We start from the raw sequence: 15,873 nt of genomic DNA, 5'->3' as shown, positions 1-15,873 counted from the left end.
TATCGAGCATGGAGCTATTGTTGTCAGAAAGCCGAGCATAAAAATTTTGAATAATCATTTCTCTTGAGAGCTCATGATTGGGGCATGAATATAACATTCACTTAAGCCTCCCCCAAGCTTGAGCGATGCTTTCTCCTTCGCAAGGCCAAAAATTATATATATAATTACGATCACGATGAACAAGATGCATAGGATAAAACTTCTGATGAAATTCCAATTTCAATAGCTTGTAGTCCCATGATCCCATATCATCACATAGCCTATACCATGTCAATGCATCTCCCTTCAAAGATAAAGGGAAGACCTTCTTTTTGATAACATCATCGGGCATACCTGCAAGCTTAAATAATCCGCAAACTTCATCCACATAGATTAAGTGTAAATTGGGATGCAATGTTCCATCTCCTGCAAAAGGATTAGCTAGCAGTTTCTCTATCATACCCGAAGGAATTTCAAAGTAAACATTTTTAGTAGGTTTAGTAGGTTGAGGGGTAGCTATTGTGGTTCCGGACGGGGTGAAGATACCCCGAACAAGCCCCTCAGAGCATTACTTTCCATAGTAACAAGTGACAGTAAATTTCAGCACACTATATAATTTTTTCCTTACCAAAGGCGCTTCACTCCCCGGCAACGGCGCCAAAAAAGAGTCTTGATGACCCACAAGTATAGGGGATCTATCGTAGTCCTTTTGATAAGTAAGAGTGTAGAACCCAACGAGGAGCAGAAGGAAATGATAAGCGGTTTTTAGCAAGGTATTCTCTGCAAGCACTGAATACAGAAGTAGAGTTTTATGATAAGGTAATTTGTAACAAGCAACAAGTAACAAAAGTAAATAAAGTGCAGCAAGGTGGCCCAATCCTTTTTGTAGCAAAGGACAAGCCTGGACAAACTCTTATAGAGAGAAAAGCGCTCCCGAGGACACATTGGAATTATCGTCAAGCTAGTTTTCATCACGTTCATATGATTCGCGTTCGGTACTTTGATAATTTGATATGTGGGTGGACCGGTGCTTGGGTGCTGTCCTTACTTGGACAAGCATCCCACTTATGATTAACCCCTATTGCAAGCATCCGCAACTACAAAACAAGTATTAAGGTAAACCTAACCATAGCATGAAACATATGGATCCAAATCGGCCCCTTACGAAGCAACGCATAAACTAGGGTTTAAGCTTCTGTCACTCTAGCAACCCACCATCTACTTATTACTTCCCAATGCCTTCCTCTAGGCCCAAACAATGGTGAAGTGTCATGTAGTCGACGTTCACATAACACCACTAGAGGAGAGGCAACATACATCTCATCAAAATATCGAACGAATACCAAATTCACAAGACTACTAATAGCAAGACTTCGCCATGTCCTCAAGAACAAACGTAACTACTCACAAATCATATTCATGTTCATAGTCAGAGGGGTATTAATATGCACAATGGATCTGAACATATAATCTTCCACCAAATAAACCAACTAGCATCAACTACAAGGAGTAATCAACACTACTAGCAACCCACAGGTACCAATCTGAGGCTTTGAGACAAAGACTGGATACAAGAGATGAACTAGGGTTTGAGAGGAGATGGTGCTGGTGAAGATGTTCATGGAGATTGGCCCCCTCCCGATGAGAGGAGCATTGGTGATGACGATGGCGATGATTTCCCCCTCCCGGAGGGAAGTTTCCCCGGCAGAATAGCTCTGCCGGAGCCCTAGATTGGTTCCGCCGAGGTTCCGCCTCGTGGCGGCGGAGTTTCTTCCCGAAAGCTTGCTTATGATTTTTCCTCGGACGAAAGATTTCATATAGCAGAAGATGGGCACCGGAGGGCCACCAGGGGGCCCACGAGGCAGGGGGCGCGCCCAGGGGGGTAGGGCGCGCCTCCCACCCTCGTGGCCAGGGTGTGGCCCCCCTCTGGTATTTTCTTCGTCCAGTATTTTTTATTAATTCCAAAAATGACTTCTGTGAAGTTTCAGGACTTTTGGAGCTGTGCAGAATAGGTCTCTAATATTTGCTCCTTTTCCAGCCCAGAATTCCAGTTGCCGGCATTCTCCCTCTTCCTGTAAACCTTATAAAATAAGAGAGAATAGGCATAAGTATTGTGACATAATGTGTAATAACAGCCCATAATGCAATAAATATTGATATAAAAGCATGATGCAAAATGGATGTATCAGTGGGCCACCGACCTATTGGGCCCACCTGTCATGGACGCAAAGGCAGGAGCAGTAAGTCATTGTTCGACTTCCCGAAGAGGCGAAGAGCCAAGCGCAGCCCGGACGCTCGTGTGGCAGTTTCATGTGTAGAGTAGTCTAGGATAGCGTGTACCGTGCCTGTAAGCCTAAAATCGTTGGGGCCGGGTCCATGCTATATTTTTTGGTTAAAATAATCTTCTGGCGCTACCTGTCATCCTGGTGATTCTAGTTTGCACGCTCATCTAGTCAAGATAGGAATATATATTTTAATTTGTGGTGGGGTAAATGTTAGAGGTTGCAGCAAATGGAGTATTGTACACTGCGGGTCTTTCAACCAAGTTTAGAGGCAACCATGTGGGGCCAGTGCTATGATGTGTCGCGTCAACTCGCACAACGAGGAGAAGTTTGATTTTACTACTACACGCCTTCTCCCTCGCCCATGCGCGCGGTGGCTCGCAGACGAGGACATGCTTTTGCTTATCCCTCCCGCTCCCGGTGGACGGACATGCAGCAGTTGATTCAAACATGCAGCAGTGGATTCGATATTGTAGAAGCAGTAGTAGTAACATCATTGTTCGTCTTCTCAAAGAGGCGAAGAGCCAAGTGCAACCCGAACGTGGCAGTTGCGAACCTTGGAGCACGCATATAGCCAGGCTCTTGCATGAGACAAAATTGCTATGTGAGCCCACTATTGTAGTACTACTTGCTAGTATAGCCCTGCAAACCAGAAAGGAGTATTTGCCTTTCTAGAGATTTCAACAAGTGACTAGACTACACCGAGACGGAGTACATATGGAGGAAAATGAGTGAATCTACACCGTAAATAAATACGTAGTTCTCTCGTTTTCCTCTCGGCCTTGGTCGCGGTGCACAATATTGAGTATACTAGTACTATCATCTCGAAATTTACGAAGTCACCATAGGCACCTCGTCGTCGACGGGAACGTCTCCTGACACGCGATAGACGCGAGCGGCAGTCGCCTCCATAGGTGCTTGAATGCCAAGGAGGGAGAGGGTAGCGGTTCCCGAGACGTTGAACTGTCAATGATGCATCCTCAAATTACTCTACATGCAGAGGGAATTAATTGGAGAAGCAGAATAGAGCCAGCACGATGTGAATGCAACAGAGTTTGGATTCTCATATAAAGGCGCCCCACCACTCCAATCCATCTACTCCTTAGTGTCTGCGCAACACTGCTCACTCGAATCCAAGACCAAGTGACCAGGAGCCAGAAGCACCTATGGAGGCGATGGTCGCGAGTGGCAGTCGGCTGTGCCAAATCATCCAAGGCGCCGTCCTGCGGCCCCGTACCGCGCAGCGTTTCCAGACGGTGATGGCAACCGCCAGCGTCGTAGCCCTCGCCGACGCCGACTTCGCCTCTCGCATGGACGGCATGATAGTCAACTCCATCCGCAAGTTCGCCGCCGTCAAGAAGCGTGTAGCGAAAGCTCCTACTAGTCCTGCCAGCCACCACGCTCATGCGCGAGGGAGGGACGCAGCTTCATTGACTTACTGCTCATGCCTTTGCGTCTATGATAGGTGGGCCCAACAGGTGGTTGGCCCACCTGTCATGCAGCCAAAGGCAGGTGCAGTTAAGGCACCGGAGCTCAGTCCGCGAGGGAGAGGGCGTTGTAGTAATCAAACTTCTCGGTCTTGTAAGAGTTGACGCGACACATCAAAGCACTGCACTCGATATAAGTCTTTTTACACATTTCAAATGGACTACTACATACGGATGTATGTAGACATATTTTGCTTCGTATGTAGTCACTTGTTGCAATCTCTAAAAAGACTTATATTTGGAAACGGAGGGAGTACAATGCATGCATGCATGCCGTGACTTCCCTTTTGATACTTGCATGTGTTTATTTGATGCACCTTGCCAAATTTTGACTATAAATTTAACTAACCAAATTTTCATGCATGTCACAAAAAATTACGGGGCTGTTTGGATTGTGACTATGTTTGTCTTATGTTGCCACATTATTTTTCCCACACTTGCCTAACTTGAGTTGCCCAAATTGTTAGACACACTTTGGCTTGCCTAAGGGAATCTTGCCACACTTTTTGTGTCTATGACATGTGGGGTTCACTACTAATCAAAAAATTCTTGTCTTAGGTGTGGCTAATAAAAAAGACTTATATTTAGGAATGGAGGGAGTAGAAAATATAAATAATAATGCATGTTGGGGCAACCCACGTTTCCGATAATTTTAGCCGTGGGCTTGTTCACAATTTTTACGAGGGGGTGGTTGTTCATTTAATGGAGGGACTTGTACCAGACTTGAACGATACAAAGTGCGACCTAGCACACCGTAACACCACTTGGAACAAGCGGGTAGCTATCTCAAAAAACAATCAACAACTTAAAAAACGGCGACCTGGCACATAGTACACAATTTTAAACGATTGTTTTCATGGAGTGAAAAAGGAAAACTACCCCACTACGTATATATAGGCCGGAGTCTCCACGCTTGCTTGCTAGGGTTTCTCTATTCACACACTCTCATCATCTCCGGATCTAAACAAGATAGGGGTGGTAACACTGTCTTTCTCCCTTCAAAAAACACTGTCTTTCTATCCTCACCGCTGGTTACAGATCCGGACGTTTCCCCCTCCACCGGTGAAGGGGAGGATGGGCAGCGTTTAGGCCGTCGCTGACAGCGAGGGAGGAGACCCACTGCCGGCCGCACCGTTATCTCTAGCCGAGCGCCGGCGCGGGAGGTCCTCCGATCCCTTTGTCGTTGCCCTAGTGTGGGCGGATCCGGCCTCCTGCCGCCCACCTATCCACATCCCGACGACCTTCAGGTATATCTTCCATCGAAACCGCCTTAGCTCTACTTCCCCAGCTCGCTACATCGTTGCATGTGCATCATTTTCTACCTCTCAGCCCCTCTTGATCGGATGGTCCAACGTCACCTATTTTTTTCTTCTATTGTTAGAGGTAAAGCTACTTCATGGAGTCGAATCCTGTACTTGGTTCAAACAAGAAATAAAGTGGGGTGGGAGAATTTAGTATGTAGTACATCGGACTTGGTACAAACAGGAAGGAAAGGGGGTGAAAGTAGTACAGACTGGTCATTGAACCGGTCTCTTGGTCGAAACGGGAAATATAGGGGTAACGCTGTACACAGTGGTATGACCAAGACTAGATTTGCTATCCACACATAGGAGTAGGTGGCTAGAGTGAACAAAAATGGGACCAACTCAGATATGTTTCTTGGATGTTTGTTTCTCGGGGCAACAAACTATGAATCACCACTTTATGCCCCTGTTTAGGTACATGGTGCTGGACTGCTGGTGCACCCACTGTCCCATGCCCTTATACCAAATATTTAGCTGTTCTTAATCTAATGCCCCTGGTAAAAATGAAGCCATGCCACTGTTATAAGCCATGACAAGTTTAGCCAAATGTTTTTGCCTGTAATTGTTTGAGACTCTGACTGTTTCCTCTGTAGCTTTTTGTGCAAACAGGGATATCCATTTCACCTGGTTGCTGTTGTAACCTTTTGGTTCACTGCACAAAACTCTTCTTAAAAGAAGTGACTTTTGTGTTGTTTAACTGGAATGTCAGAATGGAACAGTTGGTTCATTTCGGTGGAACTGCACAAAGGGAGATCTGTGTTCCAATACTCATCATCCATATTGGCACCATAACCTTCCTTTAGGTAAGAATGATATTTAATGCATGTGTTCATCTCTATTTTGCGACTGCCATGAGGAAATGATGCTATTTTTTACTAGTACACTTGTACCCCCTCACTGATAAAACCAATTCTGAAATAGAAGGCCAATCATGTACTTGGTTTCACCAACTGGTGAGGAGAATGAGAAACAGAGCATGAAGAGGAAGAAGAAGAAGAGTAAACAGTGCCAAGGCGATCTTGCTGAAGCCAGAGGCCTCAGTCGAGGCCATTCAAGGGCTCCGGCAATGACTACCTTACATGTGAGACGATCCTCCAGGTAGCCCTTCCACTTCTGCTGTCTCACTTAATTAATTAGGAGTACTTAAGTACCACTAATTTATTGCTGCCTAATTTTCCTGTCGGAGTTAAACAAAACTTTAGTAGCACCCTATACTGAATCATGTACGTGTGTATGTTTGTCTATGGAGGTGAATCATGTGGTGGAGCAGGGAGGGAATGCTAACTTTACCCGTTAAGATAATGAGGTGCTTCTATTTGTTAGTGCATGTTTCATCAACTTGTCCCACTATTACAGTAATCTCACTCTCTCAATATATGTGCCAACAGGGATGCTCGATTTTGGTGGAACTGGACAAAAACTTTGGGTGCTTCATTGCCTCGATAGCTTCCTTCCTTTCCTATTAGTCGCTAATCTCGGCTTGCATTCTTCCTTTGCTGTCAGTCGCTTGGCTTATCTCGGCTTCCAGTCAAAGGAAATAGTAATTGATATGCTACCTCACACAGGTTGGTACTGGTCTTTATCCTGATTATTGTGCTCGTCATATGTATTGGTAATTTGGTATTGTGCTACTATTTGCCGATTTCATAAAGGAGTAACTTGGAGCCTGAACTCGCAGGCAAATCATTACATCGGGTGATTTCAGTAGAACTGCACAAAAAGATCAGATGGTCAGGTACTTATGCTACTGCTATGTACTCCAAAGTTCACTCAGACAAGCATCGATGTTGACAAGAAGAAGTGCCTATATTCATTCGAGTATCAACCGGCGTCAAGCAATTGTCAAACTCCAAGTATTAGGAGAGTGAACGCCAAAAATATTGCTTTGCGCATAGCCCAGAAAAACGCAGTCCGGTCTTTGGTCCCAACTTGTGCCTTTTGGTTATCAGCACATATGGTAGCGAACTGTATGGCATGGAGTCTAAAGATTCCAGACAAGTTGGTTGACGCATATATTCATCTGGGACTTAATCAGTTTGCACGCCAGGGATGCTCCATTTCAGTTGAACTGCACAAAAAAAATTGGGTGGCTCATTTTCTCAACCGCCTCCTTTCTCGTCTGCAATGTAGAATTTTGGCGAGATACAGGACCAAGATGAGCCAGTAAACTAGTTGGATGAAAGTAGTGGCCAAGTTGCTCAAACCTCCCTCGGCACGAGGCCACTATTTGAGGATAAACCTACAAGCAAAGTTCAGATTGTCTGTGCTGCCTCTTATGTACTCGAAAGTTTACTCGTACAAGCATTAATTTGAGCAACAAGTACCTCCGACTGAACACCATTTACCAGTCTGCAATGTAGAATTTTGGCGAGCTACAGGACCAAGATGAGCCAGTAAATTAGTTGGATGAAAGTAGTGGCCAAGTTGCTCAAACCTCCCTCGGCACGAGGCCACTATTTGAGGATAAACCTACAAGCAAAGTTCAGATTGTCTGTGCTGCCTCTTATGTACTTGAAAGTTTACTCGTACAAGCATTAATTTTAGCAACAAGTACCTCCGACTGAACACCATTTACCAGTATGTACCCTAGGTAATTAAAGTTCGTCCATGGATCATATTGGCTGTGATCTCAATCATTTGGATCCATAAACATACTGAACATGTGTATATCTGAATCTTTTTGTGAATTATCTATGAATATTGTTGTGTGATCTATCAATCATTTGGATCCATAGACATGCTGAACTTGTGTATATATGAATCTTTTGAGTTGTTAATAGTGAATGTTGGCTATGAATATGAACGTGTCCTGTGAACCTGAGTTCGATATGAATGTTTACCTTTTCTGTTGTGCCTGTGTGTGAACTTGTTAGTATGCCTACTGTGGGGTATGTGACGTGTGGGTGTCAACGGCACACCTTCTTCCCGAGAAGAATTGCACCTGCTTTGTTAGGGTAGCAACGACGCATTAGCTCTTTTTAATCTTTTTGCTCTGTCTTGCCCCCTCCCCCGCTCAACCCCTACCGTAATGTTTTCGGCCTCAAAACAAACATAGTACTGCGTTGTTTTGGGGGCTTGATGAAAAATCGAGTGCTGGTTTCTGTAGGTTGGCCCGCCTATCAAAGGGGTTGCTGGTCCACCACGGACTGGGAGGCTAAAGATACAAGTTGTATGGTGCAGAGGCAAGTAAAAAAACGCCATCGAGAGCCATCCACTGAAGAAAAAAATCGCTCCTGATGTGGTTCTTCAGTCGTGCCGCCGGCCCCCTCTATAATCCAGTTCGCTGGGGATCTGGTATCATTTTTTTCCAGAGGGCGAACAAGTATCAGCTAGGCCTAGGTTTTGTATTTTAACATGCGTAGCCCACGACATACGGGTGACAGTGGTTTCAACTTATTTTTTGAGGTCCATACCGGCCTATGGGCTTTTTTCTTAAAGATCAGCAGCCCAATGTATTTTTTAACCACATTATATATATTTATATTATTACTATTATCGTATATTTTATAGAGACTTATATATACATTATGAAAACATCCCACGTGTTATTAACTTATAAAAGTAAATGTTTAACAGAAGTTGGCAAAGAAAATCCTGGTTGTTTTTGACTCACAGGCAAGGAAAATCCTTCTGATTGTGTACAAAAGCTTGCGAAGATTTTAAGGACCAATGAAATAATAACGTGCTCATTTTTATTTTGAGCAATAACTCGCTAATTTGTTAATTATGTATATAAAAAATGTGCCTCTCCGGTTTATTTTTGATATTAATTGCTCCTTCTAACATAACATTATATATATAACGAGCCCAGCTAATTCGTGTATTTGAAGGAAGTGCAAATGGGCTGGGATTTCTTAGATAATATAAATGGGCCGCATTGACGCGAAATTATTTGTTCACCCAGCCCAGCAAATGGACTGTACATTCTAGAAAACATGGGTTAAATAAATGCCACATTTTTGCAGGCTGACATGTGGGCCAATAGGTCGAAGCCTACACAGGGCGTTGTCAACTTGGTCGGCATGCACCTTCAATCTCTCGTCTTCTTCCTCCAGCATCGCTGGGACCGCCTGGTCCGGCCTCCGGCGGATAGCGGCTCTGCTTAGCACGCATCGCTTCGAAGCGCTACCCCACTGCCGGCCAGGCTATCCCTCCACCCCTCCACACCTCCTGTTATTCTCCACCGACTGCGGCCCCACGCCGCACCAGAACCAGTTATAACCCTTCTCCTCCACTCAATCTGCGACTCCACTGTCGCATCTTCCCATCTCCGAGTCGTTCCCGTCCGGGGCCTCGTCGTCGTCCACCGCCTCGCTGCGCTCGCTGCGGCGTGGTCAACAACAAGAGTCATCAGAAGAGGACTGTACGTGGAGAGCCTGTCAGCTGGGACCCATGAGGTCCATGGTCGCACGGAAGGAAAGTTCCTCCTTATTAAGCTGAAAAAATGTTTCCTCCACCTGACAGCTGGGACCCACCGGCTGTATCTTCGCACGGAAGGAAGTGCCTCCTTGTTATGCGAAAAAAATTATTCCTCCCGTTGACAGCTGGGACCCGTCAGATTTGGTGGCTGACTTGTGGGCCTACTAAGCGGACGTGTACGCAGGGCTTTGTCAACTTAGTCAACAAATGATTCTAGCAGCTGGACCGTTGGATGTTAATCCAACAGTCGTGCTCCTTCTTCAACCTCTGTTCTTGCTCATGTCTCCCGTGGGCGGCACCGCGGCTGTGCTGCCGCGCACCCGAACCAGTCAAGTTTCCCACTCCTCTCCATCTGCGACTCCACTGCCCCGTCTTCGCCAACTCTGGGTCGTTCCAGTCTGGGGCCTCGCCGTCATCCACCGGCCTTTGGTGAGCTCGGCACGGTGTGGTCAACGCGGTCAACAACCGAGAGTCATCGGAAGATGACTGTACATGAGAGGCTGACAGTGGGGACGCACCACGCCCATGGACGCATGCATGCAACGGAACGCGGCGTTGTCAACGTGGTCAAGGAACGACTTCCATTGGAAGTGTACTGTACGTGGAGAGGCTGACAGCTGGGTCCACGGCCGCAGCAAGGAAGTGCCTCCTCATTACGCGGAAAGTAATGATTCCTCCACCTAACACCAAGGACCCACCGGACGGGCCACCGTATTTTGCGAAAAAAATGTTCCCCCCCTGACTACTGGGACCCACCGGACGGGTCACCGTATTTCGCAACATTCCCCCCGCTGTCAGCTCGGACCCACCGGAAGTGCCTCCTTATTACGCACAAAAAAAATGAATACTCCCCCTGCTAGTTGGGACCCACCTTGGTGGGTGGCTGACTTGTGGGCCTACTAAGTTGACGGGGACGGAGTGCTTTGTCAACTTAGTCAATATGAACGATTCTAGCTCGAGTGACCGTACGATGTCCATCCAACGGCCATTGTGCTTCTTCAACCTCTGGTCTTCTTGCTCCAGCCGCCCAAAGCAGCGTCGGTCATGTTGCATGCTCCTGCCTCCCGTGGTCGGTTGTGCTGCCGCGGAGACCTCACCGCCCCCTACTATTCCCACCGCTGGCCAGGCCCTGCGGCGACGGCAGCCTCACACCGCAGCCGAACCAGTGAGCCTCGTACTCCTCTCCACGTGGGCTTCCACTGCCGTGTCTTCCCCGGCTCCGCGTCGTCCCCTTCCTAGGCCTCGCCGTCGTCCACCGCCCTGGTGCTCTCGGCGCAGTGTGGTCAACGTGGTCAAGGAACGACTTCCATCGGAAGAGTACTGTACGTGGAGAGGCTGACAGCTGGGTCCACGGCCGCAGCAAGGAAGTGCCTCCTTATTACGCTCAAAATAATTATTCCTCCACCTGACAGCGGGGACCCACCGGATGGGCCACCGTATTTCGCAAAAAAAACGTTTCCCCCTGACTGCTGGGACCCACCAGCTATATCTTCGGACGGAAGGAAGTGCGTCCGGGCAAAAAAAAACAATTCGCCCCCTGACTCCTGGGACCCACCAGCTACATCTTCGCAGGCAAGGAAGTGCCTGACAGTCGGGACCCACCTGGTCGAAGCGTACGTAGCGTTGTCATTCTGGCCGCGAACGTGTACATACATACTTGTCGATGTAGAGGCGCGCACATGTCTTAGTAGAGGCGCGCATGTAGCATGTACACGTACGTACAGCGGCCAGGGTGCAAGAAAGTAAATACGGCCACGTACGTACATACGGGCGGGGTCTCGAACGCCTACTCACGCGTACGTATGGCCAGGGCTCGTGTACATGGCTAGGTCGGAACGGAGAAACAGCGGCGTTGTCATGTTCATGGGGAGCCAACCGGCTGGGTTGGAATGGAATGCGTCGTCATGTTCATTGGGAGGGCTTGGACAGAACAGCCGATGGAAACGAGGGTTGGCGTACCGCAGAACAGAGGAAACGGCCTTGTGTTCGACCGGCCACGGTCGAAACGGGATCCTGTTCATCGGGAGGGGTCTGGCGTACCGCAAAACGGAGGAAACGGACCTCCTACGGTCGAAACGGGGTCATTTTGATTGCGAGGGGTGTGGCGTACCGCAAAACGGAGGAAACGGACTTGTGTTGGAGCGCTACGGTCGAAACGGGGGTCCTGTTCATCAGGAGGGGTGTGGCGTACCGCAAAACGGGACTCCACGGGATACTGTTCATCTCCACCGTCGACCCCCTCCAGCCTCCACGGGCTACTGTTCATCCACCGTCGACCTCCTCCAGCCTCCACCTGCGACTGTTCATCCACGGGCTCCTGTTCATCCAGCCTCCACCGCGCGCTACTCCACCGGCTACTGTTCAACCAGCCCTCTCCACGGGCTCCTTTTCAACCACCCCTCCACGGGCTACTGTTCATCCAGCCCTCCACCGTCTACTGTTCATCCTGCCCTCCACGGGGTGGTCCTATTCATCCAGCCCTCCACGGGGTCATGTTCATCCAGCCCCAACCGGCTCGATCGATTGGGGTCCTGTTCATCAAGAGGCAACACCACGGGGTCCTGTTCATCCACCCCACCGGGAACTGTTCATCCAAACCCCCCCAGCAACGCTCACTGTTCATCCAGAGGCAGCATCGATCGGCTTCAGTTAGCAGCAGTAGCGAAGGAATCGCTCGATCGGGTTCAGTTAACAGCCATCGATCGATTGCTCAGGTTCAGTAACGCGTAGCCTGCAGTGCAATCGCTCGGGTTCAGTTAGAGCCCAACGCCTCGCACCCACGTGCGTGCGTGTATGAGAGAAACGTGCATCGCTCGGCCCCAACCACCCACCGTAACTGGGAACACCCCGATATTTTCCTCGACCTCGCTTCTACCACGGTTTTTTCCGTCATGGACGGCCCAAAGAGTGTCATGCAGCTGCGTCTCTGGCCCGCCCAGGACGAAAAGCCCATTTTCTGTCATGATTTTTTGTCATAGAAGTAGGACCCCACCACACCTATGATGATACCGTGTTTTGTCACAATTATTGTCATAGAAGTGTCATAAGTATGACAGAAAAAAAATTCGTTCGGCCCAAAATGTCACGGATGTGTCTTTTTTTGTAGTGTAATATATCCATCTGTCATGTTTGTATATTTATTGCCATGTTGTAATATTTGCAGAAACTATGGAGCACCGGGACTTGGAAGCAGAACAATTGTTGGGGGACATAATCTACGGCGGAGGTGATGTCTTGTGGTATCTCAACGACACCACTGGTCTAGAAGGAGAGGGTGAAGCAGGCTCCGGTGATCGAACAATGGAGGTGGAAGGACATGATCATGATGGCTCCGGGGACCGAATGCCGGTGGAAGAAGGAGACCGTGATGATGGCTCCAGTGAGCGAACGGAGGCAGGAGATGTTGCAAGTCCGGCGAGGTATATATATTAATTACATGTGCTGACTAGCTAATTGATGCATTAATTGTTTTGTTATGTACACATATATATATATATATTAACTCTTCTTTCTTCTTTTCTAGCCCTCCGGATCGAGCCAAACTTCGGTAACGAGACGAGGCCCGAAGAAAAAGTTGCGCCAGGATGAGTGTTCATGATCACAACAATCGCGGGCGATGGCCAACCGATTGAACCCAGCCAGACCAAGGAAGCATTTTCTGCTCAGAGCGGGGTTCTTGTTAGGGACATGATCCCGATTAGCATCCACCAATGGAATAAGCCTAAGAACGAAGACCCTCAAGTGTCTTATGTCAATGATAGACAGAAAGATGGTCTTTGGACCGCGCTGAAGGCAAATTTCACCCTACCGCCAGAGGAGGATCCGGATAAGCCAATTATAGAGCCATTGGTCAAGGCTCATGCTCTTAAGAAGATGGCAGATCTATTCAAGAGGTGGAAGAATGAGTTGAAATCAATGTTTGTCGACAAAGAGAAGACTCCAGAATTCACCTGTCGATTTGAGAGGATAAGAGACCATTGGCCCGCATTTGTGGCCTACAAGACATCGGAGAAGAGTAAGAAGATGTCAACGACAAACAAGATAAATGCTGCAAAGAAGGAGCATCACCATCGCACGGGGTCTGGTGGCTACCTCAAAGCCTGGCCATTGTGGGACAAGGCTGAGAGTAACCTGCTTGATAAAGGGGTCGAACCAGAGACATTGAACTGGCCAGACCGTTCAAGGACTTGGTTCTTCGGGGTTGGGGGAACCTTGGACCCTAAAACAGGGAAGTGCGTTTGGACGGACGAGCAACTTGAAATACCCGTCAAGAAGCTTCAGCAGTATATCGTCGCAGCGCAGCAAGGGACGTTCGTTCCCGACAGAGAGAACGGCGAGCTCACAGAGGCCCTCAGGAATCCTGAGCACCCTGGACAAACATGAGGCACGGCAAGCTCTGTTGTGTGGACGGTTGGGTTTCCCGGCGCAGGCGGTTACAAAACCCGGGAGAGGAAGAGGACACTGGAGCAGACCTAACTGCAGAAGCTGAATGCAAGGGTACGAGTGCTAGAGGAACAAGCAGTTCACAACCAGCGACCTGCCGGAGCTACCCCAGAAGCTACCCCGCCATCTCAGCGGAGAAGAAGCGTGGCTTCCACCGAGCTCCTTCAGCAGCCTGACTTCACGGCTCCTAGCTACCCCGTGGATGCTATCACGGAGGCTCAAGATTGCCACCTTATGACGCAATGGCATAACCTCAAAGTCAAGGCGGCTGTCGGCTTTGTTGCACCTCCTGAACCAGGCGCAACTTTTCACTACCTTCCGATTCCACAAGGCTATGTTGTTATGATGGTGGATGAAATAACGGAGGGATTTGAGGAGCTCGAGCTTGACCACCTTACCGGTGAAGGGGAGACTCAGCTGGGTCTTGCTCTGAAGACTCCATGTCTATGGCGGAAGGAGCACAGCAAGCTTCGAACTGGATGCCTCCGCCGCCTCCTCCTCCTCCAGCGAGTCACGGCACTCCGCCTCCTTCTCCGGCTGCTCCGGCCCATGGCGGCACTCCGCCTCCTTCTCCGCCTGCTCCGGCGTGTCCGAGCAGCCCGCCTCGTCAGCAACGGCGGAAGACAGCCACCGCCGCACCGGCGCGTTGTAGCACTCCGCCTCCTTCTCCGCCTCGTAAGCAATGAAGGAAGACAGTCGCCGCCGCTCCGGCTACTCCGGCGTCTAGCAGTACAGCCGGAGGCGGGAGGCAATACAGATTCGGTCCATCTCTCAAGCCTCTAGAGAAGTTACCATATGAGAGGAACGTGGAGGAAAACATGGAGATCTGTCAAGCCCAAGTGAGGGACTTCTTTGAAACGCGAAGAGCTATGAAACATCCACATCCGGAGGAGAAGATAGATTCCGTTAAATTTCAGCGCACTATCGATGCCCTGAAGCGATCGCCACCGTCTCCGCCGCAAACCAACTATGAGTGCATTATTGAAAGGTCATATATTGAAGCAGAGCGGTCGGTAAGTACTTGCAGTGATCAAAGGTTAGCAGAACGAAGAAGTGGGAAAAAATTCGCCAGCTCGACGAACAAGCGAACCAATCTTGCCCCCCGCTCAAGGTGTCTAGCGATATCGTTGCTAATCATCCGGGGATGGTGCCCGGTACCAATCCTGCAGATTACCTGCCCGACGATGCACATTTTGATATAATGGAGGTGGACGAATTCAAATACCGGTACGGGAAGCCTCTTGACAAACCTGGTCATCCTCCTCTAACAACGATGATGCAAAGATTCCATGAGTGGTACATGAAAACCTGCAGCGAGTCTGGGAAGGATACTTTGACGGTGAGAGTTAAAGAGGAGCACGACCTCGTTGGAATTGATCTGTTGTCTGTTCCATTTGAGGAGTTCTTCCCATTTTTCAATCAAAAGGCCCTCGATAAAACAATCGTCACTTGCTACTGTTTGTAAGTACTACATTTGTAATTAAGTCTCTATATATAGCTCAGCTCTTTCATTGCATGTATATATAATTATCCTCACTATATTATGCAGATTGAAGATCGTCGAATGCAGAAAAACACAAATCTATGATATTGGGTTCATTAACACAAATCTCAAAGATGAATGGAGGGTTAAATATGATGTGAAAGAAACCGAGGCCAACTTGCTACGATCGTTGCTTCAAAATCAAAACAAAGAGAAAATACTCTTTCCTTACAACTTCAAGTGAGTGTTACTGTCTTGTGCATATTCGGTTTCCCTTATTACTCAAGGTTATAGTAATGTAATTGATGAGTTATGCATGCGTGCGCGGCTTCCATTTTATTCACCTAGTGACTAAGCTTGACCAGGGACTAGTAACCGTCTTAAACTCGAGATAAAAAGATCCCGAGTATGCGGCCATGACTAAAATGCTCGAGAAGTAAGTTCAATCGATCATATCGCACCATATCGGCAACTTT

Source organism: Aegilops tauschii, chromosome 2 (genome assembly GCF_002575655.3).
Source record: "Aegilops tauschii subsp. strangulata cultivar AL8/78 chromosome 2, Aet v6.0, whole genome shotgun sequence".
Classification (NCBI taxonomy): Eukaryota; Viridiplantae; Streptophyta; class Magnoliopsida; order Poales; family Poaceae; genus Aegilops; species Aegilops tauschii.
This window is presented reverse-complemented; position numbering follows the sequence as displayed.